This window comes from Heptranchias perlo, chromosome 13 (genome assembly GCF_035084215.1).
Source record: "Heptranchias perlo isolate sHepPer1 chromosome 13, sHepPer1.hap1, whole genome shotgun sequence".
NCBI classification, from domain to species: Eukaryota; Metazoa; Chordata; class Chondrichthyes; order Hexanchiformes; family Hexanchidae; genus Heptranchias; species Heptranchias perlo.
The window spans coordinates 57,452,656-57,473,453 of NC_090337.1; the positions used below are offsets into that span (position 1 = coordinate 57,452,656).

Consider the following 20,798-nt stretch of genomic DNA (forward strand, 5'->3'; position numbering starts at 1 on the left):
GTCACATCAAGTAAATGTATTGTGAGAAAAGGAAAGGCACGAGAATGAGAGGCTGAAAAGTGCTGCTTGGAATCAATGTTGGATTGTGGTTTGTTTTCGAAAGGCTTGTGTTTGAATGCAGCTGTGCTGCTTGTGTTTTGTCAAGTTGAGAAAGCAGAAATGTAGGCGAGGACGATGGTAAGGGACAGGTTGTAAAATACGGGTTTTGTGAGAAATATATGTGTATGAATGTTGGTTTCACTGCAGGGATGCTCAACTTTATGACTGACACTGCCTGAAAAGTCATAGAAGAAGAGCGAATGGTGCGTGTTTTGTGTTTGCATGGGAGGAATCAGTGCCAGGCAGCTCAGTAAGGGTACAGATTTTGGAGGACACGCTTGTAGCATTGCACAGTCAGGATGGCCGAGTGGTCTAAGGCGCCAGACTCAAGGACTGTTTATCCTTACCTTACTAAAGGTTGGTGAATTCTGGTCCCTTTCTAGGGGCGTGGGTTCAAATCCCACTTCTGACATTAGCTTTTTTTAATCCACGCAAATGCCGTCAGCGTCAAACTGCCTGCTCAACTCTGCTTCAATTTGCATGTGGCCGCTTCAAGTGCCTCAGCGGTATTGCCATTTGCCCACAAAAGCGAATTAGATCAGTACTTGAAGGGAAAAAATTTGACGGGCAATGTGGAAAGGGCAACGGATTGGGACTAATTGGACAGCTCTTTCAAAGAGCCGGCACAGGCACGATGGTCCGAATGGCCACCCTTGTGCTGTACCTACTATGATACTATGAAATGAAAGGCACCACTCACACAATTACTTCTTTTCCTCACAAAACTTGCCACATTCTAACTTTTTCCTCAGCGATAAGATTTCAAATCACACTTCTCCTTTCCCACACAAAAAAGGCAGCACACACAGAAAATTACATTCTTACCCTACCTCCATTGCTGCATTCCACATTGCTTTCTAGTATTGTGGCTTTCAATCCCACTGCAGACAGTGGTGTTACTCAGATAAAAGGGCACCAGAGTCATAGAATGAAACTTCTTCCACACAAAGGCTGCTGATTCTGCTCCGTTACTCAGGGAATTACTTCCAATGCTACTTCTGACATTAACAGTTTGCCAGAAAAAGACAGCAGAGCCAAGCAATTCAATCATCAGCACGTAAAAGTTGCCAGAGTTCATGACTTTGTAGGCCGGGCCGTTCAGGTGGCAGTGCTCAGATTAATGCTTAAGGCCAAGGGCACAAGACCTGCAGAGTGGCTTGTTTCCCCTCACAAAGTTTGGTAGTGCCTGGTGATTTTCTGGGGAGCCGGGCTCCAAATAGCACTTGTCACATCAAGTAAATGTATTGTGAGAAAAGGAAAGGCACGAGAATGAGAGGCTGAAAAGTGCTGCTTGGAATCAATGTTGGATTGTGGTTTGTTTTCGAAAGGCTTGTGTTTGAATGCAGCTGTGCTGCTTGTGTTTTGTCAAGTTGAGAAAGCAGAAATGTAGGCGAGGACGATGGTAAGGGACAGGTTGTAAAATACGGGTTTTGTGAGAAATATATGTGTATGAATGTTGGTTTCACTGCAGGGATGCTCAACTTTATGACTGACACTGCCTGAAAAGTCATAGAAGAAGAGCGAATGGTGCGTGTTTTGTGTTTGCATGGGAGGAATCAGTGCCAGGCAGCTCAGTAAGGGTACAGATTTTGGAGGACACGCTTGTAGCATTGCACAGTCAGGATGGCCGAGTGGTCTAAGGCGCCAGACTCAAGGACTGTTTATCCTTACCTTACTAAAGGTTGGTGAATTCTGGTCCCTTTCTAGGGGCGTGGGTTCAAATCCCACTTCTGACATTAGCTTTTTTTAATCCACGCAAATGCCGTCAGCGTCAAACTGCCTGCTCAACTCTGCTTCAATTTGCATGTGGCCGCTTCAAGTGCCTCAGCGGTATTGCCATTTGCCCACAAAAGCGAATTAGATCAGTACTTGAAGGGAAAAAATTTGACGGGCAATGTGGAAAGGGCAACGGATTGGGACTAATTGGACAGCTCTTTCAAAGAGCCGGCACAGGCACGATGGTCCGAATGGCCACCCTTGTGCTGTACCTACTATGATACTATGAAATGAAAGGCACCACTCACACAATGACTTCTTTTCCTCACAAAACTTGCCACATTCTAACTTTTTCCTCAGCGATAAGATTTCAAATCACACTTCTCCTTTCCCACACAAAAAAGGCAGCACACACAGAAAATTACATTCTTACCCTACCTCCATTGCTGCATTCCACATTGCTTTCTAGTATTGTGGCTTTCAATCCCACTGCAGACAGTGGTGTTACTCAGATAAAAGGGCACCAGAGTCATAGAATGAAACTTCTTCCACACAAAGGCTGCTGATTCTGCTCCGTTACTCAGGGAATTACTTCCAATGCTACTTCTGACATTAACAGTTTGCCAGAAAAAGACAGCAGAGCCAAGCAATTCAGTCATCAGCACGTAAAAGTTGCCAGAGTTCATGACTTTGTAGGCCGGGCCGTTCAGGTGGCAGTGCTCAGATTAATGCTTAAGGCCAAGGGCACAAGACCTGCAGAGTGGCTTGTTTCCCCTCACAAAGTTTGGTAGTGCCTGGTGATTTTCTGGGGAGCCGGGCTCCAAATAGCACTTGTCACATCAAGTAAATGTATTGTGAGAAAAGGAAAGGCACGAGAATGAGAGGCTGAAAAGTGCTGCTTGGAATCAATGTTGGATTGTGGTTTGTTTTCGAAAGGCTTGTGTTTGAATGCAGCTGTGCTGCTTGTGTTTTGTCAAGTTGAGAAAGCAGAAATGTAGGCGAGGACGATGGTAAGGGACAGGTTGTAAAATACGGGTTTTGTGAGAAATATATGTGTATGAATGTTGGTTTCACTGCAGGGATGCTCAACTTTATGACTGACACTGCCTGAAAAGTCATAGAAGAAGAGCGAATGGTGCGTGTTTTGTGTTTGCATGGGAGGAATCAGTGCCAGGCAGCTCAGTAAGGGTACAGATTTTGGAGGACACGCTTGTAGCATTGCACAGTCAGGATGGCCGAGTGGTCTAAGGCGCCAGACTCAAGGACTGTTTATCCTTACCTTACTAAAGGTTGGTGAATTCTGGTCCCTTTCTAGGGGCGTGGGTTCAAATCCCACTTCTGACATTAGCTTTTTTTAATCCACGCAAATGCCGTCAGCGTCAAACTGCCTGCTCAACTCTGCTTCAATTTGCATGTGGCCGCTTCAAGTGCCTCAGCGGTATTGCCATTTGCCCACAAAAGCGAATTAGATCAGTACTTGAAGGGAAAAAATTTGACGGGCAATGTGGAAAGGGCAACGGATTGGGACTAATTGGACAGCTCTTTCAAAGAGCCGGCACAGGCACGATGGTCCGAATGGCCACCCTTGTGCTGTACCTACTATGATACTATGAAATGAAAGGCACCACTCACACAATGACTTCTTTTCCTCACAAAACTTGCCACATTCTAACTTTTTCCTCAGCGATAAGATTTCAAATCACACTTCTCCTTTCCCACACAAAAAAGGCAGCACACACAGAAAATTACATTCTTACCCTACCTCCATTGCTGCATTCCACATTGCTTTCTAGTATTGTGGCTTTCAATCCCACTGCAGACAGTGGTGTTACTCAGATAAAAGGGCACCAGAGTCATAGAATGAAACTTCTTCCACACAAAGGCTGCTGATTCTGCTCCGTTACTCAGGGAATTACTTCCAATGCTACTTCTGACATTAACAGTTTGCCAGAAAAAGACAGCAGAGCCAAGCAATTCAGTCATCAGCACGTAAAAGTTGCCAGAGTTCATGACTTTGTAGGCCGGGCCGTTCAGGTGGCAGTGCTCAGATTAATGCTTAAGGCCAAGGGCACAAGACCTGCAGAGTGGCTTGTTTCCCCTCACAAAGTTTGGTAGTGCCTGGTGATTTTCTGGGGAGCCGGGCTCCAAATAGCACTTGTCACATCAAGTAAATGTATTGTGAGAAAAGGAAAGGCACGAGAATGAGAGGCTGAAAAGTGCTGCTTGGAATCAATGTTGGATTGTGGTTTGTTTTCGAAAGGCTTGTGTTTGAATGCAGCTGTGCTGCTTGTGTTTTGTCAAGTTGAGAAAGCAGAAATGTAGGCGAGGACGATGGTAAGGGACAGGTTGTAAAATACGGGTTTTGTGAGAAATATATGTGTATGAATGTTGGTTTCACTGCAGGGATGCTCAACTTTATGACTGACACTGCCTGAAAAGTCATAGAAGAAGAGCGAATGGTGCGTGTTTTGTGTTTGCATGGGAGGAATCAGTGCCAGGCAGCTCAGTAAGGGTACAGATTTTGGAGGACACGCTTGTAGTATTGCACAGTCAGGATGGCCGAGTGGTCTAAGGCACCAGACTCAAGGACTGTTTATCCTTACCTTACTAAAGGTTGGTGAATTCTGGTCCCTTTCTAGGGGCGTGGGTTCAAATCCCACTTCTGACATTAGCTTTTTTTAATCCACGCAAATGCCGTCAGCGTCAAACTGCCTGCTCAACTCTGCTTCAATTTGCATGTGGCCGCTTCAAGTGCCTCAGCGGTATTGCCATTTGCCCACAAAAGCGAATTAGATCAGTACTTGAAGGGAAAAAATTTGACGGGCAATGTGGAAAGGGCAACGGATTGGGACTAATTGGACAGCTCTTTCAAAGAGCCGGCACAGGCACGATGGTCCGAATGGCCACCCTTGTGCTGTACCTACTATGATACTATGAAATGAAAGGCACCACTCACACAATGACTTCTTTTCCTCACAAAACTTGCCACATTCTAACTTTTTCCTCAGCGATAAGATTTCAAATCACACTTCTCCTTTCCCACACAAAAAAGGCAGCACACACAGAAAATTACATTCTTACCCTACCTCCATTGCTGCATTCCACATTGCTTTCTAGTATTGTGGCTTTCAATCCCACTGCAGACAGTGGTGTTACTCAGATAAAAGGGCACCAGAGTCATAGAATGAAACTTCTTCCACACAAAGGCTGCTGATTCTGCTCCGTTACTCAGGGAATTACTTCCAATGCTACTTCTGACATTAACAGTTTGCCAGAAAAAGACAGCAGAGCCAAGCAATTCAATCATCAGCACGTAAAAGTTGCCAGAGTTCATGACTTTGTAGGCCGGGCCGTTCAGGTGGCAGTGCTCAGATTAATGCTTAAGGCCAAGGGCACAAGACCTGCAGAGTGGCTTGTTTCCCCTCACAAAGTTTGGTAGTGCCTGGTGATTTTCTGGGGAGCCGGGCTCCAAATAGCACTTGTCACATCAAGTAAATGTATTGTGAGAAAAGGAAAGGCACGAGAATGAGAGGCTGAAAAGTGCTGCTTGGAATCAATGTTGGATTGTGGTTTGTTTTCGAAAGGCTTGTGTTTGAATGCAGCTGTGCTGCTTGTGTTTTGTCAAGTTGAGAAAGCAGAAATGTAGGCGAGGACGATGGTAAGGGACAGGTTGTAAAATACGGGTTTTGTGAGAAATATATGTGTATGAATGTTGGTTTCACTGCAGGGATGCTCAACTTTATGACTGACACTGCCTGAAAAGTCATAGAAGAAGAGCGAATGGTGCGTGTTTTGTGTTTGCATGGGAGGAATCAGTGCCAGGCAGCTCAGTAAGGGTACAGATTTTGGAGGACACGCTTGTAGCATTGCACAGTCAGGATGGCCGAGTGGTCTAAGGCGCCAGACTCAAAGGACTGTTTATCCTTACCTTACGAAAGGTTGGTGAATTCTGGTCCCTTTCTAGGGGCGTGGGTTCAAATCCCACTTCTGACATTAGCTTTTTTTAATCCACGCAAATGCCGTCAGCGTCAAACTGCCTGCTCAACTCTGCTTCAATTTGCATGTGGCCGCTTCAAGTGCCTCAGCGGTATTGCCATTTGCCCACAAAAGCGAATTAGATCAGTACTTGAAGGGAAAAAATTTGACGGGCAATGTGGAAAGGGCAACGGATTGGGACTAATTGGACAGCTCTTTCAAAGAGCCGGCACAGGCACGATGGTCCGAATGGCCACCCTTGTGCTGTACCTACTATGATACTATGAAATGAAAGGCACCACTCACATAATGATTTCTTTTCCTCACAAAACTTGCCACATTCTAACTTTTTCCTCAGCGATAAGATTTCAAATCACACTTCTCCTTTCCCACACAAAAAAGGCAGCACACACAGAAAATTACATTCTTACCCTACCTCCATTGCTGCATTCCACATTGCTTTCTAGTATTGTGGCTTTCAATCCCACTGCAGACAGTGGTGTTACTCAGATAAAAGGGCACCAGAGTCATAGAATGAAACTTCTTCCACACAAAGGCTGCTGATTCTGCTCCGTTACTCAGGGAATTACTTCCAATGCTACTTCTGACATTAACAGTTTGCCAGAAAAAGACAGCAGAGCCAAGCAATTCAGTCATCAGCACGTAAAAGTTGCCAGAGTTCATGACTTTGTAGGCCGGGCCGTTCAGGTGGCAGTGCTCAGATTAATGCTTAAGGCCAAGGGCACAAGACCTGCAGAGTGGCTTGTTTCCCCTCACAAAGTTTGGTAGTGCCTGGTGATTTTCTGGGGAGCCGGGCTCCAAATAGCACTTGTCACATCAAGTAAATGTATTGTGAGAAAAGGAAAGGCACGAGAATGAGAGGCTGAAAAGTGCTGCTTGGAATCAATGTTGGATTGTGGTTTGTTTTCGAAAGGCTTGTGTTTGAATGCAGCTGTGCTGCTTGTGTTTTGTCAAGTTGAGAAAGCAGAAATGTAGGCGAGGACGATGGTAAGGGACAGGTTGTAAAATACGGGTTTTGTGAGAAATATATGTGTATGAATGTTGGTTTCACTGCAGGGATGCTCAACTTTATGACTGACACTGCCTGAAAAGTCATAGAAGAAGAGCGAATGGTGCGTGTTTTGTGTTTGCATGGGAGGAATCAGTGCCAGGCAGCTCAGTAAGGGTACAGATTTTGGAGGACACGCTTGTAGCATTGCACAGTCAGGATGGCCGAGTGGTCTAAGGCGCCAGACTCAAGGACTGTTTATCCTTACCTTACTAAAGGGTGGTGAATTCTGGTCCCTTTCTAGGGGCGTGGGTTCAAATCCCACTTCTGACATTAACTTTTTTTAATCCACGCAAATGCCGTCAGCGTCAAACTGCCTGCTCAACTCTGCTTCAATTTGCATGTGGCCGCTTCAAGTGCCTCAGCGGTATTGCCATTTGCCCACAAAAGCGAATTAGATCAGTACTTGAAGGGAAAAAATTTGACGGGCAATGTGGAAAGGGCAACGGATTGGGACTAATTGGACAGCTCTTTCAAAGAGCCGGCACAGGCACGATGGTCCGAATGGCCACCCTTGTGCTGTACCTACTATGATACTATGAAATGAAAGGCACCACTCACACAATGATTTCTTTTCCTCACAAAACTTGCCACATTCTAACTTTTTCCTCAGCGATAAGATTTCAAATCACACTTCTCCTTTCCCACACAAAAAAGGCAGCACACACAGAAAATTACATTCTTACCCTACCTCCATTGCTGCATTCCACATTGCTTTCTAGTATTGTGGCTTTCAATCCCATTGCAGACAGTGGTGTTACTCAGATAAAAGGGCACCAGAGTCATAGAATGAAACTTCTTCCACACAAAGGCTGCTGATTCTGCTCCGTTACTCAGGGAATTACTTCCAATGCTACTTCTGACATTAACAGTTTGCCAGAAAAAGACAGCAGAGCCAAGCAATTCAGTCATCAGCACGTAAAAGTTGCCAGAGTTCATGACTTTGTAGGCCGGGCCGTTCAGGTGGCAGTGCTCAGATTAATGCTTAAGGCCAAGGGCACAAGACCTGCAGAGTGGCTTGTTTCCCCTCACAAAGTTTGGTAGTGCCTGGTGATTTTCTGGGGAGCCGGGCTCCAAATAGCACTTGTCACATCAAGTAAATGTATTGTGAGAAAAGGAAAGGCACGAGAATGAGAGGCTGAAAAGTGCTGCTTGGAATCAATGTTGGATTGTGGTTTGTTTTCGAAAGGCTTGTGTTTGAATGCAGCTGTGCTGCTTGTGTTTTGTCAAGTTGAGAAAGCAGAAATGTAGGCGAGGACGATGGTAAGGGACAGGTTGTAAAATACGGGTTTTGTGAGAAATATATGTGTATGAATGTTGGTTTCACTGCAGGGATGCTCAACTTTATGACTGACACTGCCTGAAAAGTCATAGAAGAAGAGCGAATGGTGCGTGTTTTGTGTTTGCATGGGAGGAATCAGTGCCAGGCAGCTCAGTAAGGGTACAGATTTTGGAGGACACGCTTGTAGCATTGCACAGTCAGGATGGCCGAGTGGTCTAAGGCGCCAGACTCAAGGACTGTTTATCCTTACCTTACTAAAGGGTGGTGAATTCTGGTCCCTTTCTAGGGGCGTGGGTTCAAATCCCACTTCTGACATTAGCTTTTTTTAATCCACGCAAATGCCGTCAGCGTCAAACTGCCTGCTCAACTCTGCTTCAATTTGCATGTGGCCGCTTCAAGTACCTCAGCGGTATTGCCATTTGCCCACAAAAGCGAATTAGATCAGTCCTTGAAGGGAATAAATTTGACGGGCAATGTGGAAAGGGCAACGGATTGGGACTAATTGGACAGCTCTTTCAAAGAGCCGGCACAGGCACGATGGTCCGAATGGCCACCCTTGTGCTGTACCTACTATGATACTATGAAATGAAAGGCACCACTCACACAATGACTTCTTTTCCTCACAAAACTTGCCACATTCTAACTTTTTCCTCAGCGATAAGATTTCAAATCACACTTCTCCTTTCCCACACAAAAAAGGCAGCACACACAGAAAATTACATTCTTACCCTACCTCCATTGCTGCATTCCACATTGCTTTCTAGTATTGTGGCTTTCAATCCCACTGCAGACAGTGGTGTTACTCAGATAAAAGGGCACCAGAGTCATAGAATGAAACTTCTTCCACACAAAGGCTGCTGATTCTGCTCCGTTACTCAGGGAATTACTTCCAATGCTACTTCTGACATTAACAGTTTGCCAGAAAAAGACAGCAGAGCCAAGCAATTCAGTCATCAGCACGTAAAAGTTGCCAGAGTTCATGACTTCGTCGGCCGGGCCGTTCAGGTGGCAGTGCTCAGATCAATGCTTAAGGCCAAGGGCACAAGACCTGCAGAGTGGCTTGTTTCCCCTCACAAAGTTTGGTAGTGCCTGGTGATTTTCTGGGGAGCCGGGCTCCAAATAGCACTTGTCACATCAAGTAAATGTATTGTGAGAAAAGGAAAGGCACGAGAATGAGAGGCTGAAAAGTGCTGCTTGGAATCAATGTTGGATTGTGGTTTGTTTTCGAAAGGCTTGTGTTTGAATGCAGCTGTGCTGCTTGTGTTTTGTCAAGTTGAGAAAGCAGAAATGTAGGCGAGGACGATGGTAAGGGACAGGTTGTAAAATACGGGTTTTGTGAGAAATATATGTGTATGAATGTTGGTTTCACTGCAGGGATGCTCAACTTTATGACTGACACTGCCTGAAAAGTCATAGAAGAAGAGCGAATGGTGCGTGTTTTGTGTTTGCATGGGAGGAATCAGTGCCAGGCAGCTCAGTAAGGGTACAGATTTTGGAGGACACGCTTGTAGCATTGCACAGTCAGGATGGCCGAGTGGTCTAAGGCACCAGACTCAAGGACTGTTTATCCTTACCTTACTAAAGGTTGGTGAATTCTGGTCCCTTTCTAGGGGCGTGGGTTCAAATCCCACTTCTGACATTAGCTTTTTTTAATCCACGCAAATGCCGTCAGCGTCAAACTGCCTGCTCAACTCTGCTTCAATTTGCATGTGGCCGCTTCAAGTGCCTCAGCGGTATTGCCATTTGCCCACAAAAGCGAATTAGATCAGTACTTGAAGGGAAAAAATTTGACGGGCAATGTGGAAAGGGCAACGGATTGGGACTAATTGGACAGCTCTTTCAAAGAGCCGGCACAGGCACGATGGTCCGAATGGCCACCCTTGTGCTGTACCTACTATGATACTATGAAATGAAAGGCACCACTCACACAATGACTTCTTTTCCTCACAAAACTTGCCACATTCTAACTTTTTCCTCAGCGATAAGATTTCAAATCACACTTCTCCTTTCCCACACAAAAAAGGCAGCACACACAGAAAATTACATTCTTACCCTACCTCCATTGCTGCATTCCACATTGCTTTCTAGTATTGTGGCTTTCAATCCCACTGCAGACAGTGGTGTTACTCAGATAAAAGGGCACCAGAGTCATAGAATGAAACTTCTTCCACACAAAGGCTGCTGATTCTGCTCCGTTACTCAGGGAATTACTTCCAATGCTACTTCTGACATTAACAGTTTGCCAGAAAAAGACAGCAGAGCCAAGCAATTCAATCATCAGCACGTAAAAGTTGCCAGAGTTCATGACTTTGTAGGCCGGGCCGTTCAGGTGGCAGTGCTCAGATTAATGCTTAAGGCCAAGGGCACAAGACCTGCAGAGTGGCTTGTTTCCCCTCACAAAGTTTGGTAGTGCCTGGTGATTTTCTGGGGAGCCGGGCTCCAAATAGCACTTGTCACATCAAGTAAATGTATTGTGAGAAAAGGAAAGGCACGAGAATGAGAGGCTGAAAAGTGCTGCTTGGAATCAATGTTGGATTGTGGTTTGTTTTCGAAAGGCTTGTGTTTGAATGCAGCTGTGCTGCTTGTGTTTTGTCAAGTTGAGAAAGCAGAAATGTAGGCGAGGACGATGGTAAGGGACAGGTTGTAAAATACGGGTTTTGTGAGAAATATATGTGTATGAATGTTGGTTTCACTGCAGGGATGCTCAACTTTATGACTGACACTGCCTGAAAAGTCATAGAAGAAGAGCGAATGGTGCGTGTTTTGTGTTTGCATGGGAGGAATCAGTGCCAGGCAGCTCAGTAAGGGTACAGATTTTGGAGGACACGCTTGTAGCATTGCACAGTCAGGATGGCCGAGTGGTCTAAGGCGCCAGACTCAAAGGACTGTTTATCCTTACCTTACTAAAGGTTGGTGAATTCTGGTCCCTTTTTAGGGGCGTGGGTTCAAATCCCACTTCTGACATTAGCTTTTTTTAATCCACGCAAATGCCGTCAGCGTCAAACTGCCTGCTCAACTCTGCTTCAATTTGCATGTGGCCGCTTCAAGTGCCTCAGCGGTATTGCCATTTGCCCACAAAAGCGAATTAGATCAGTACTTGAAGGGAAAAAATTTGACGGGCAATGTGGAAAGGGCAACGGATTGGGACTAATTGGACAGCTCTTTCAAAGAGCCGGCACAGGCACGATGGTCCGAATGGCCACCCTTGTGCTGTACCTACTATGATACTATGAAATGAAAGGCACCACTCACATAATGATTTCTTTTCCTCACAAAACTTGCCACATTCTAACTTTTTCCTCAGCGATAAGATTTCAAATCACACTTCTCCTTTCCCACACAAAAAAGGCAGCACACACAGAAAATTACATTCTTACCCTACCTCCATTGCTGCATTCCACATTGCTTTCTAGTATTGTGGCTTTCAATCCCACTGCAGACAGTGGTGTTACTCAGATAAAAGGGCACCAGAGTCATAGAATGAAACTTCTTCCACACAAAGGCTGCTGATTCTGCTCCGTTACTCAGGGAATTACTTCCAATGCTACTTCTGACATTAACAGTTTGCCAGAAAAAGACAGCAGAGCCAAGCAATTCAGTCATCAGCACGTAAAAGTTGCCAGAGTTCATGACTTTGTAGGCCGGGCCGTTCAGGTGGCAGTGCTCAGATTAATGCTTAAGGCCAAGGGCACAAGACCTGCAGAGTGGCTTGTTTCCCCTCACAAAGTTTGGTAGTGCCTGGTGATTTTCTGGGGAGCCGGGCTCCAAATAGCACTTGTCACATCAAGTAAATGTATTGTGAGAAAAGGAAAGGCACGAGAATGAGAGGCTGAAAAGTGCTGCTTGGAATCAATGTTGGATTGTGGTTTGTTTTCGAAAGGCTTGTGTTTGAATGCAGCTGTGCTGCTTGTGTTTTGTCAAGTTGAGAAAGCAGAAATGTAGGCGAGGACGATGGTAAGGGACAGGTTGTAAAATACGGGTTTTGTGAGAAATATATGTGTATGAATGTTGGTTTCACTGCAGGGATGCTCAACTTTATGACTGACACTGCCTGAAAAGTCATAGAAGAAGAGCGAATGGTGCGTGTTTTGTGTTTGCATGGGAGGAATCAGTGCCAGGCAGCTCAGTAAGGGTACAGATTTTGGAGGACACGCTTGTAGCATTGCACAGTCAGGATGGCCGAGTGGTCTAAGGCGCCAGACTCAAGGACTGTTTATCCTTACCTTACTAAAGGGTGGTGAATTCTGGTCCCTTTCTAGGGGCGTGGGTTCAAATCCCACTTCTGACATTAACTTTTTTTAATCCACGCAAATGCCGTCAGCGTCAAACTGCCTGCTCAACTCTGCTTCAATTTGCATGTGGCCGCTTCAAGTGCCTCAGCGGTATTGCCATTTGCCCACAAAAGCGAATTAGATCAGTACTTGAAGGGAAAAAATTTGACGGGCAATGTGGAAAGGGCAACGGATTGGGACTAATTGGACAGCTCTTTCATAGAGCCGGCACAGGCACGATGGTCCGAATGGCCACCCTTGTGCTGTACCTACTATGATACTATGAAATGAAAGGCACCACTCACACAATGATTTCTTTTCCTCACAAAACTTGCCACATTCTAACTTTTTCCTCAGCGATAAGATTTCAAATCACACTTCTCCTTTCCCACACAAAAAAGGCAGCACACACAGAAAATTACATTCTTACCCTACCTCCATTGCTGCATTCCACATTGCTTTCTAGTATTGTGGCTTTCAATCCCATTGCAGACAGTGGTGTTACTCAGATAAAAGGGCACCAGAGTCATAGAATGAAACTTCTTCCACACAAAGGCTGCTGATTCTGCTCCGTTACTCAGGGAATTACTTCCAATGCTACTTCTGACATTAACAGTTTGCCAGAAAAAGACAGCAGAGCCAAGCAATTCAGTCATCAGCACGTAAAAGTTGCCAGAGTTCATGACTTTGTAGGCCGGGCCGTTCAGGTGGCAGTGCTCAGATTAATGCTTAAGGCCAAGGGCACAAGACCTGCAGAGTGGCTTGTTTCCCCTCACAAAGTTTGGTAGTGCCTGGTGATTTTCTGGGGAGCCGGGCTCCAAATAGCACTTGTCACATCAAGTAAATGTATTGTGAGAAAAGGAAAGGCACGAGAATGAGAGGCTGAAAAGTGCTGCTTGGAATCAATGTTGGATTGTGGTTTGTTTTCGAAAGGCTTGTGTTTGAATGCAGCTGTGCTGCTTGTGTTTTGTCAAGTTGAGAAAGCAGAAATGTAGGCGAGGACGATGGTAAGGGACAGGTTGTAAAATACGGGTTTTGTGAGAAATATATGTGTATGAATGTTGGTTTCACTGCAGGGATGCTCAACTTTATGACTGACACTGCCTGAAAAGTCATAGAAGAAGAGCGAATGGTGCGTGTTTTGTGTTTGCATGGGAGGAATCAGTGCCAGGCAGCTCAGTAAGGGTACAGATTTTGGAGGACACGCTTGTAGCATTGCACAGTCAGGATGGCCGAGTGGTCTAAGGCGCCAGACTCAAGGACTGTTTATCCTTACCTTACTAAAGGGTGGTGAATTCTGGTCCCTTTCTAGGGGCGTGGGTTCAAATCCCACTTCTGACATTAGCTTTTTTTAATCCACGCAAATGCCGTCAGCGTCAAACTGCCTGCTCAACTCTGCTTCAATTTGCATGTGGCCGCTTCAAGTACCTCAGCGGTATTGCCATTTGCCCACAAAAGCGAATTAGATCAGTCCTTGAAGGGAATAAATTTGACGGGCAATGTGGAAAGGGCAACGGATTGGGACTAATTGGACAGCTCTTTCAAAGAGCCGGCACAGGCACGATGGTCCGAATGGCCACCCTTGTGCTGTACCTACTATGATACTATGAAATGAAAGGCACCACTCACACAATGACTTCTTTTCCTCACAAAACTTGCCACATTCTAACTTTTTCCTCAGCGATAAGATTTCAAATCACACTTCTCCTTTCCCACACAAAAAAGGCAGCACACACAGAAAATTACATTCTTACCCTACCTCCATTGCTGCATTCCACATTGCTTTCTAGTATTGTGGCTTTCAATCCCACTGCAGACAGTGGTGTTACTCAGATAAAAGGGCACCAGAGTCATAGAATGAAACTTCTTCCACACAAAGGCTGCTGATTCTGCTCCGTTACTCAGGGAATTACTTCCAATGCTACTTCTGACATTAACAGTTTGCCAGAAAAAGACAGCAGAGCCAAGCAATTCAGTCATCAGCACGTAAAAGTTGCCAGAGTTCATGACTTCGTCGGCCGGGCCGTTCAGGTGGCAGTGCTCAGATCAATGCTTAAGGCCAAGGGCACAAGACCTGCAGAGTGGCTTGTTTCCCCTCACAAAGTTTGGTAGTGCCTGGTGATTTTCTGGGGAGCCGGGCTCCAAATAGCACTTGTCACATCAAGTAAATGTATTGTGAGAAAAGGAAAGGCACGAGAATGAGAGGCTGAAAAGTGCTGCTTGGAATCAATGTTGGATTGTGGTTTGTTTTCGAAAGGCTTGTGTTTGAATGCAGCTGTGCTGCTTGTGTTTTGTCAAGTTGAGAAAGCAGAAATGTAGGCGAGGACGATGGTAAGGGACAGGTTGTAAAATATGGGTTTTGTGAGAAATATATGTGTATGAATGTTGGTTTCACTGCAGGGATGCTCAACTTTATGACTGACACTGCCTGAAAAGTCATAGAAGAAGAGCGAATGGTGCGTGTTTTGTGTTTGCATGGGAGGAATCAGTGCCAGGCAGCTCAGTAAGGGTACAGATTTTGGAGGACACGCTTGTAGCATTGCACAGTCAGGATGGCCGAGTGGTCTAAGGCGCCAGACTCAAGGACTGTTTATCCTTACCTTACTAAAGGTTGGTGAATTCTGGTCCCTTTCTAGGGGCGTGGGTTCAAATCCCACTTCTGACATTAGCTTTTTTTAATCCACGCAAATGCCGTCAGCGTCAAACTGCCTGCTCAACTCTGCTTCAATTTGCATGTGGCCGCTTCAAGTGCCTCAGCGGTATTGCCATTTGCCCACAAAAGCGAATTAGATCAGTACTTGAAGGGAAAAAATTTGACGGGCAATGTGGAAAGGGCAACGGATTGGGACTAATTGGGCAGCTCTTTCAAAGAGCCGGCACAGGCACGATGGTCCGAATGGCCACCCTTGTGCTGTACCTACTATGATACTATGAAATGAAAGGCACCACTCACACAATGACTTCTTTTCCTCACAAAACTTGCCACATTCTAACTTTTTCCTCAGCGATAAGATTTCAAATCACACTTCTCCTTTCCCACACAAAAAAGGCAGCACACACAGAAAATTACATTCTTACCCTACCTCCATTGCTGCATTCCACATTGCTTTCTAGTATTGTGGCTTTCAATCCCACTGCAGACAGTGGTGTTACTCAGATAAAAGGGCACCAGAGTCATAGAATGAAACTTCTTCCACACAAAGGCTGCTGATTCTGCTCCGTTACTCAGGGAATTACTTCCAATGCTACTTCTGACATTAACAGTTTGCCAGAAAAAGACAGCAGAGCCAAGCAATTCAGTCATCAGCACGTAAAAGTTGCCAGAGTTCATGACTTTGTAGGCCGGGCCGTTCAGGTGGCAGTGCTCAGATTAATGCTTAAGGCCAAGGGCACAAGACCTGCAGAGTGGCTTGTTTCCCCTCACAAAGTTTGGTAGTGCCTGGTGATTTTCTGGGGAGCCGGGCTCCAAATAGCACTTGTCACATCAAGTAAATGTATTGTGAGAAAAGGAAAGGCACGAGAATGAGAGGCTGAAAAGTGCTGCTTGGAATCAATGTTGGATTGTGGTTTGTTTTCGAAAGGCTTGTGTTTGAATGCAGCTGTGCTGCTTGTGTTTTGTCAAGTTGAGAAAGCAGAAATGTAGGCGAGGACGATGGTAAGGGACAGGTTGTAAAATACGGGTTTTGTGAGAAATATATGTGTATGAATGTTGGTTTCACTGCAGGGATGCTCAACTTTATGACTGACACTGCCTGAAAAGTCATAGAAGAAGAGCGAATGGTGCGTGTTTTGTGTTTGCATGGGAGGAATCAGTGCCAGGCAGCTCAGTAAGGGTACAGATTTTGGAGGACACGCTTGTAGCATTGCACAGTCAGGATGGCCGAGTGGTCTAAGGCGCCAGACTCAAGGACTGTTTATCCTTACCTTACTAAAGGTTGGTGAATTCTGGTCCCTTTCTAGGGGCGTGGGTTCAAATCCCACTTCTGACATTAGCTTTTTTTAATCCACGCAAATGCCGTCAGCGTCAAACTGCCTGCTCAACTCTGCTTCAATTTGCATGTGGCCGCTTCAAGTGCCTCAGCGGTATTGCCATTTGCCCACAAAAGCGAATTAGATCAGTACTTGAAGGGAAAAAATTTGACGGGCAATGTGGAAAGGGCAACGGATTGGGACTAATTGGACAGCTCTTTCAAAGAGCCGGCACAGGCACGATGGTCCGAATGGCCACCCTTGTGCTGTACCTACTATGATACTATGAAATGAAAGGCACCACTCACACAATGACTTCTTTTCCTCACAAAACTTGCCACATTCTAACTTTTTCCTCAGCGATAAGATTTCAAATCACACTTCTCCTTTCCCACACAAAAAAGGCAGCACACACAGAAAATTACATTCTTACCCTACCTCCATTGCTGCATTCCACATTGCTTTCTAGTATTGTGGCTTTCAATCCCACTGCAGACAGTGGTGTTACTCAGATAAAAGGGCACCAGAGTCATAGAATGAAACTTCTTCCACACAAAGGCTGCTGATTCTGCTCCGTTACTCAGGGAATTACTTCCAATGCTACTTCTGACATTAACAGTTTGCCAGAAAAAGACAGCAGAGCCAAGCAATTCAATCATCAGCACGTAAAAGTTGCCAGAGTTCATGACTTTGTAGGCCGGGCCGTTCAGGTGGCAGTGCTCAGATTAATGCTTAAGGCCAAGGGCACAAGACCTGCAGAGTGGCTTGTTTCCCCTCACAAAGTTTGGTAGTGCCTGGTGATTTTCTGGGGAGCCGGGCTCCAAATAGCACTTGTCACATCAAGTAAATGTATTGTGAGAAAAGGAAAGGCACGAGAATGAGAGGCTGAAAAGTGCTGCTTGGAATCAATGTTGGATTGTGGTTTGTTTTCGAAAGGCTTGTGTTTGAATGCAGCTGTGCTGCTTGTGTTTTGTCAAGTTGAGAAAGCAGAAATGTAGGCGAGGACGATGGTAAGGGACAGGTTGTAAAATACGGGTTTTGTGAGAAATATATGTGTATGAATGTTGGTTTCACTGCAGGGATGCTCAACTTTATGACTGACACTGCCTGAAAAGTCATAGAAGAAGAGCGAATGGTGCGTGTTTTGTGTTTGCATGGGAGGAATCAGTGCCAGGCAGCTCAGTAAGGGTACAGATTTTGGAGGACACGCTTGTAGCATTGCACAGTCAGGATGGCCGAGTGGTCTAAGGCGCCAGACTCAAGGACTGTTTATCCTTACCTTACTAAAGGTTGGTGAATTCTGGTCCCTTTCTAGGGGCGTGGGTTCAAATCCCACTTCTGACATTAGCTTTTTTTAATCCACGCAAATGCCGTCAGCGTCAAACTGCCTGCTCAACTCTGCTTCAATTTGCATGTGGCCGCTTCAAGTGCCTCAGCGGTATTGCCATTTGCCCACAAAAGCGAATTAGATCAGTCCTTGAAGGGAAAAAATTTGACGGGCAATGTGGAAAGGGCAACGGATTGGGACTAATTGGACAGCTCTTTCAAAGAGCCGGCACAGGCACGATGGTCCGAATGGCCACCCTTGTGCTGTACCTACTATGATACTATGAAATGAAAGGCACCACTCACACAATGACTTCTTTTCCTCACAAAACTTGCCACATTCTAACTTTTTCCTCAGCGATAAGATTTCAAATCACACTTCTCCTTTCCCACACAAAAAAGGCAGCACACACAGAAAATTACATTCTTACCCTACCTCCATTGCTGCATTCCACATTGCTTTCTAGTATTGTGGCTTTCAATCCCACTGCAGACAGTCGTGTTACTCAGATAAAAGGGCACCAGAGTCATAGAATGAAACTTCTTCCACACAAAGGCTGCTGATTCTGCTCCATTACTCAGGGAATTACTTCCAATGCTACTTCTGACATTAACAGTTTGCCAGAAAAAGACAGCAGAGCCAAGCAATTCAGTCATCAGCACGTAAAAGTTGCCAGAGTTCATGACTTTGTAGGCCGGGCCGTTCAGGTGGCAGTGCTCAGATTAATGCTTAAGGCCAAGGGCACAAGACCTGCAGAGTGGCTTGTTTCCCCTCACAAAGTTTGGTAGTGCCTGGTGATTTTCTGGGGAGCCGGGCTCCAAATAGCACTTGTCACATCAAGTAAATGTATTGTGAGAAAAGGAAAGGCACGAGAATGAGAGGCTGAAAAGTGCTGCTTGGAATCAATGTTGGATTGTGGTTTGTTTTCGAAAGGCTTGTGTTTGAATGCAGCTGTGCTGCTTGTGTTTTGTCAAGTTGAGAAAGCAGAAATGTAGGCGAGGACGATGGTAAGGGACAGGTTGTAAAATACGGGTTTTGTGAGAAATATATGTGTATGAATGTTGGTTTCACTGCAGGGATGCTCAACTTTATGACTGACACTGCCTGAAAAGTCATAGAAGAAGAGCGAATGGTGCGTGTTTTGTGTTTGCATGGGAGGAATCAGTGCCAGGCAGCTCAGTAAGGGTACAGATTTTGGAGGACACGCTTGTAGCATTGCACAGTCAGGATGGCCGAGTGGTCTAAGGCGCCAGACTCAAGGACTGTTTATCCTTACCTTACGAAAGGTTGGTGAATTCTGGTCCCTTTCTAGGGGCGTGGGTTCAAATCCCACTTCTGACATTAGCTTTTTTTAATCCACGCAAATGCCGTCAGCGTCAAACTGCCTGCTCAACTCTGCTTCAATTTGCATGTGGCCGCTTCAAGTGCCTCAGCGGTATTGCCATTTGCCCACAAAAGCGAATTAGATCAGTCCTTGAAGGGAAAAAATTTGACGGGCAATGTGGAAAGGGCAACGGATTGGGACTAATTGGACAGCTCTTTCAAAGAGCCGGCACAGGCACGATGGTCCGAATGGCCACCCTTGTGCTGTACCTACTATGATACTATGAAATGAAAGGCACCACTCACACAATGACTTCTTTTCCTCACAAAACTTGCCACATTCTAACTTTTTCCTCAGCGATAAGATTTCAAATCACACTTCTCCTTTCCCACACAAAAAAGGCAGCACACACAGAAAATTACATTCTTACCCTACCTCCATTGCTGCATTCCACATTGCTTTCTAGTATTGTGGCTTTCAATCCCACTGCAGACAGTCGTGTTACTCAGATAAAAGGGCACCAGAGTCATAGAATGAAACTTCTTCCACACAAAGGCTGCTGATTCTGCTCCATTACTCAGGGAATTACTTCCAATGCTACTTCTGACATTAACAGTTTGCCAGAAAAAGACAGCAGAGCCAAGCAATTCAGTCATCAGCACGTAAAAGTTGCCAGAGTTCATGACTTTGTAGGCCGGGCCGTTCAGGTGGCAGTGCTCAGATTAATGCTTAAGGCCAAGGGCACAAGACCTGCAGAGTGGCTTGTTTCCCCTCACAAAGTTTGGTAGTGCCTGGTGATTTTCTGGGGAGCCGGGCTCCAAATAGCACTTGTCACATCAAGTAAATGTATTGTGAGAAAAGGAAAGGCACGAGAATGAGAGGCTGAAAAGTGCTGCTTGGAATCAATGTTGGATTGTGGTTTGTTTTCGAAAGGCTTGTGTTTGAATGCAGCTGTGCTGCTTGTGTTTTGTCAAGTTGAGAAAGCAGAAATGTAGGCGAGGACGATGGTAAGGGACAGGTTGTAAAATACGGGTTTTGTGAGAAATATATGTGTATGAATGTTGGTTTCACTGCAGGGATGCTCAACTTTATGACTGACACTGCCTGAAAAGTCATAGAAGAAGAGCGAATGGTGCGTGTTTTGTGTTTGCATGGGAGGAATCAGTGCCAGGCAGCTCAGTAAGGGTACAGATTTTGGAGGACACGCTTGTAGCATTGCACAGTCAGGATGGCCGAGTGGTCTAAGGCGCCAGACTCAAGGACTGTTTATCCCTCCTAAAGGTTGGTGAATTCTGGTCCCTTTCTAGGGGCGTGGGTTCAAATCCCACTTCTGACATTAGCTTTTTTTAATCCACGCAAATGCCGTCAGCGTCAAACTGCCTGCTCAACTCTGCTTCAATTTGCATGTGGCCGCTTCAAGTGCCTCAGCGGTATTGCCATTTGCCCACAAAAGCGAATTAGATCAGTACTTGAAGGGAAAAAATTTGACGGGCAATGTGGAAAGGGCAACGGATTGGGACTAATTGGACAGCTCTTTCAAAGAGCCGGCACAGGCACGATGGTCCGAATGGCCACCCTTGTGCTGTACCTACTATGATACTATGAAATGAAAGGCACCACTCACACAATGACTTCTTTTCCTCACAAAACTTGCCACATTCTAACTTTTTCCTCAGCGATAAGATTTCAAATCACACTTCTCCTTTCCCACACAAAAAAGGCAGCACACACAGAAAATTACATTCTTGCCCTACCTCCATTGCTGC

The 20,798-nt window shown here is 45.5% G+C and overlaps 16 non-coding genes across 16 annotated transcripts; all 16 read left to right on the forward strand.

The window, feature by feature from the left end:
• Positions 1–392: 392 nt before the first annotated feature.
• trnal-caa (transfer RNA leucine (anticodon CAA)) lies at positions 393–511 on the forward strand. Its single transcript has 2 exons — positions 393–430; positions 466–511. It is a non-coding gene; the product is annotated as a tRNA-Leu (tRNA).
• Positions 512–1,716: 1,205 nt separating this feature from the next.
• On the forward strand, positions 1,717–1,835 carry trnal-caa (transfer RNA leucine (anticodon CAA)). The gene is made up of 2 exons: positions 1,717–1,754; positions 1,790–1,835. It is a non-coding gene; the product is annotated as a tRNA-Leu (tRNA).
• A 1,205-nt stretch (positions 1,836–3,040) lies between these two features.
• Positions 3,041–3,159, forward strand: trnal-caa (transfer RNA leucine (anticodon CAA)). The gene is made up of 2 exons: positions 3,041–3,078; positions 3,114–3,159. It is a non-coding gene; the product is annotated as a tRNA-Leu (tRNA).
• Positions 3,160–4,364: 1,205 nt separating this feature from the next.
• Positions 4,365–4,483, forward strand: trnal-caa (transfer RNA leucine (anticodon CAA)). Its single transcript has 2 exons — positions 4,365–4,402; positions 4,438–4,483. It is a non-coding gene; the product is annotated as a tRNA-Leu (tRNA).
• A 1,205-nt stretch (positions 4,484–5,688) lies between these two features.
• On the forward strand, positions 5,689–5,808 carry trnal-caa (transfer RNA leucine (anticodon CAA)). The gene is made up of 2 exons: positions 5,689–5,726; positions 5,763–5,808. It is a non-coding gene; the product is annotated as a tRNA-Leu (tRNA).
• Positions 5,809–7,013: 1,205 nt separating this feature from the next.
• Positions 7,014–7,132, forward strand: trnal-caa (transfer RNA leucine (anticodon CAA)). Its single transcript has 2 exons — positions 7,014–7,051; positions 7,087–7,132. It is a non-coding gene; the product is annotated as a tRNA-Leu (tRNA).
• Positions 7,133–8,337: 1,205 nt separating this feature from the next.
• On the forward strand, positions 8,338–8,456 carry trnal-caa (transfer RNA leucine (anticodon CAA)). The gene is made up of 2 exons: positions 8,338–8,375; positions 8,411–8,456. It is a non-coding gene; the product is annotated as a tRNA-Leu (tRNA).
• Positions 8,457–9,661: 1,205 nt separating this feature from the next.
• trnal-caa (transfer RNA leucine (anticodon CAA)) lies at positions 9,662–9,780 on the forward strand. Its single transcript has 2 exons — positions 9,662–9,699; positions 9,735–9,780. It is a non-coding gene; the product is annotated as a tRNA-Leu (tRNA).
• Positions 9,781–10,985: 1,205 nt separating this feature from the next.
• trnal-caa (transfer RNA leucine (anticodon CAA)) lies at positions 10,986–11,105 on the forward strand. The gene is made up of 2 exons: positions 10,986–11,023; positions 11,060–11,105. It is a non-coding gene; the product is annotated as a tRNA-Leu (tRNA).
• A 1,205-nt stretch (positions 11,106–12,310) lies between these two features.
• On the forward strand, positions 12,311–12,429 carry trnal-caa (transfer RNA leucine (anticodon CAA)). The gene is made up of 2 exons: positions 12,311–12,348; positions 12,384–12,429. It is a non-coding gene; the product is annotated as a tRNA-Leu (tRNA).
• A 1,205-nt stretch (positions 12,430–13,634) lies between these two features.
• Positions 13,635–13,753, forward strand: trnal-caa (transfer RNA leucine (anticodon CAA)). The gene is made up of 2 exons: positions 13,635–13,672; positions 13,708–13,753. It is a non-coding gene; the product is annotated as a tRNA-Leu (tRNA).
• A 1,205-nt stretch (positions 13,754–14,958) lies between these two features.
• On the forward strand, positions 14,959–15,077 carry trnal-caa (transfer RNA leucine (anticodon CAA)). The gene is made up of 2 exons: positions 14,959–14,996; positions 15,032–15,077. It is a non-coding gene; the product is annotated as a tRNA-Leu (tRNA).
• A 1,205-nt stretch (positions 15,078–16,282) lies between these two features.
• trnal-caa (transfer RNA leucine (anticodon CAA)) lies at positions 16,283–16,401 on the forward strand. The gene is made up of 2 exons: positions 16,283–16,320; positions 16,356–16,401. It is a non-coding gene; the product is annotated as a tRNA-Leu (tRNA).
• Positions 16,402–17,606: 1,205 nt separating this feature from the next.
• Positions 17,607–17,725, forward strand: trnal-caa (transfer RNA leucine (anticodon CAA)). The gene is made up of 2 exons: positions 17,607–17,644; positions 17,680–17,725. It is a non-coding gene; the product is annotated as a tRNA-Leu (tRNA).
• A 1,205-nt stretch (positions 17,726–18,930) lies between these two features.
• Positions 18,931–19,049, forward strand: trnal-caa (transfer RNA leucine (anticodon CAA)). Its single transcript has 2 exons — positions 18,931–18,968; positions 19,004–19,049. It is a non-coding gene; the product is annotated as a tRNA-Leu (tRNA).
• Positions 19,050–20,254: 1,205 nt separating this feature from the next.
• On the forward strand, positions 20,255–20,368 carry trnal-caa (transfer RNA leucine (anticodon CAA)). Its single transcript has 2 exons — positions 20,255–20,292; positions 20,323–20,368. It is a non-coding gene; the product is annotated as a tRNA-Leu (tRNA).
• Positions 20,369–20,798: the final 430 nt, after the last annotated feature.